Source organism: Acipenser ruthenus, chromosome 10 (genome assembly GCF_902713425.1).
Source record: "Acipenser ruthenus chromosome 10, fAciRut3.2 maternal haplotype, whole genome shotgun sequence".
In the NCBI taxonomy this organism is placed as follows: domain Eukaryota; kingdom Metazoa; phylum Chordata; class Actinopteri; order Acipenseriformes; family Acipenseridae; genus Acipenser; species Acipenser ruthenus.
Genome location: NC_081198.1, coordinates 20,950,060 through 20,952,626, shown reverse-complemented (window position 1 = coordinate 20,952,626; position 2,567 = coordinate 20,950,060). Strand labels below are relative to the sequence as shown.

At 49.6% G+C, this 2,567-nt stretch overlaps 2 non-coding genes across 2 annotated transcripts; both read left to right on the top strand.

Moving 5' to 3' along the window:
* The first annotated feature begins 329 nt into the window (after nucleotides 1-329).
* Nucleotides 330-520, top strand: LOC131738483 (U2 spliceosomal RNA). Its single transcript, XR_009329987.1, has one exon. It is a non-coding gene; the product is annotated as a U2 spliceosomal RNA (small nuclear RNA).
* A 646-nt stretch (nucleotides 521-1,166) lies between these two features.
* On the top strand, nucleotides 1,167-1,357 carry LOC131738475 (U2 spliceosomal RNA). The gene has a single exon (XR_009329985.1). It is a non-coding gene; the product is annotated as a U2 spliceosomal RNA (small nuclear RNA).
* The last annotated feature ends 1,210 nt before the right edge of the window (nucleotides 1,358-2,567 follow it).

Below are 2,567 nucleotides of genomic sequence, written 5' to 3'. Positions count from 1 at the left end.
AAGTGTGGTGGAACATGTCCCTATGCCAGGACCTTCTTAGCAAGCCAGCCAGCCAGCGAGGCACAGTTGTAGTTACCCAAGGCACCTTGCACAGCATAGCAGCTTGGCATGACTATTTGTAAGACGCACTCCGCCAGTTTATGTTTTGTTTTTGGTGTTATGTGTGTGTTTTTGCTTTGTTTTGTTTCCTCCTGCTTAAATTGAACATTTCCCCTCTGGAAGCAGCAGCCCGTTTTTTGGGGTTCTGCTTGTGCTTGGAATTTTGCACCCACCTTTGAATCCCCCTGTGCCGTCCGGGCTGGGGGGCCCCGGGCAAGGGCCAAGTCGCCATCGCTTCTCGGCCTTTTGGCTAAGATCAAGTGTAGTATCTGTTCTTATCAGTTTAATATCTGATACGTCCCCTATCAGGGGACCATATATTAAATTGATTTTTGGAATCGGGAGATGGAACAGGGGCTTGCTCCGTCCACTCCACGCATCGGCCCGGTATTGCAGTACCTCCGGGAACGGTGCACACCTTTCTCTAACGTTGGTCAAAGTCAGATCTGGATCTCTCCTGTGAGCATTTTGTCTACCCCTGCTGGAGGGAGAGTGCCAGTGTTGATGCAAGTTTTCCCGCCGTTTTACTTCTTTTTTTTTCTTTCTCTCTTTCTTTCTTTCTCTCTTTCTTTCTCTCTTTCTCTCTTTCTTTCTCTCTTTCTTTCTTTCTCTCTTTCTTTCTCTCTTTCTCTCTTTCTTTCTCTCTTTCTTTCTTGCTGTCTTTCTTTCTTTTATTCACATGTGGTGATGATGTAGACAGCAGCAGGTTGTTTCCTGGGAGCATGCAGCTAACCAGACAAGTGTGGTGGAACATGTCCCTATGCCAGGACCTTCTTAGCAAGCCAGCCAGCCAGCGAGGCACAGTTGTAGTTACCCAAGGCACCTTGCACAGCATAGCAGCTTGGCATGACTATTTGTAAGACGCACTCCGCCAGTTTATGTTTTGTTTTTGGTGTTATGTGTGTGTTTTTGCTTTGTTTTGTTTTCTCCTGCTTAAATTGAACATTTCCCCTCTGGAAGCAGCAGCCCGTTTTTTGGGGGTCTGCTTGTGCTTGGAATTTTGCACCCACCTTTGAATCCCCCTGTGCCGTCCGGGCTGGGGGGCCCCGGGCAAGGGCCAAGTCGCCATCGCTTCTCGGCCTTTTGGCTAAGATCAAGTGTAGTATCTGTTCTTATCAGTTTAATATCTGATACGTCCCCTATCAGGGGACCATATATTAAATTGATTTTTGGAATCGGGAGATGGAACAGGGGCTTGCTCCGTCCACTCCACGCATCGGCCCGGTATTGCAGTACCTCCGGGAACGGTGCACACCTTTCTCTAACGTTGGTCAAAGTCAGATCTGGATCTCTCCTGTGAGCATTTTGTCTACCCCTGCTGGAGGGAGAGTGCCAGTGTTGATGCAAGTTTTCCCGCCGTTTTACTTCTTTTTTTTCTTTCTCTCTTTCTTTCTTTCTCTTTCTTTCTTGCTGTCTTTCTTTCTTTTATTCACATGTGATGATGATGTAGACAGCAGCAGTTTGTTTCCTGGGAGCATGCAGCTAACCAGACAAGTGTGGTGGAACATGTCCCTATGCCAGGTCCTTCTTAGCCAGCCATATACTCTGGCTTCTCTTCAGTTCGAATAAATCTTTCTAAGACTAAGGCTTAGAGGGTAGTGGCATTGCCCGCTCCCTCCGAGGGTCTGTGAGAGGTTTGTTCGGGTGAGGAGGAACAGAATTTTTTTTATTTTTGACTGGCTTTCTTCAGCTCGGCAACTTTTTGGAAGACTAATGCTCAGTCTGGTTTTGGCTTGCCCAATCCAGGCCGAGGGTCTTTCAAGATTTTGTTGACTGTTGAGAGCAGTTTTTTCTTTTTCAGGCGGTTCCCGTTTTTTTCTTTTTCAGGCGGTTCCGGCTTTTCCAGACGTTCCTGGAGTTAGAGAGAAGGAGGACCTACCATCCAGACGACCTTTGAGGACCCTTTGATGACCTAGACGACCTCATCCCCAGCCCTTGATTGTAATCGAGATCCAGACCGAGAGAGCAGCAGGCGCCCAGCAGAGGGCGCCATCTGGGAGGAGCAGAGGGTGGCCCCGGACCCCGAGGAGGCGTCACAGCCACGATTCTTCCTACGTGGTCTCGGTGCCAAGCAGCGCCCCCTACTCCGCCAGGGAAGGACACCGTTCACCTGGGGAGGGGGTCCCTCTTGAGAGGCGACCATCTCCTCAGGGACTAAAGTAATAGTTCCTTCAACTGCCCAGATTTGCTGCTTACGTTGTCTCTTTTCCGTAGAGAGAGACAACCCGGACGTCCAGAGGCTTCTCCCACCCCAATCGGAGGAGCCAGCTGAAGGATGGCGTTCTGGCCAACCCAGGAAACCAGGAGGCACAATGCGGTGCGCTTCACAAGAAACAAGCAAGATGAAACGGAACCAGGACTGACGAGACTGGAGTTCAGCCGGACCATTCTTCAGAGGGGTATGGGTTTTTCCCCTTCTGACTTGAATTGTTTGGTGAAATTGCCAGGGCTTAAGGAAGTGTTTGAGG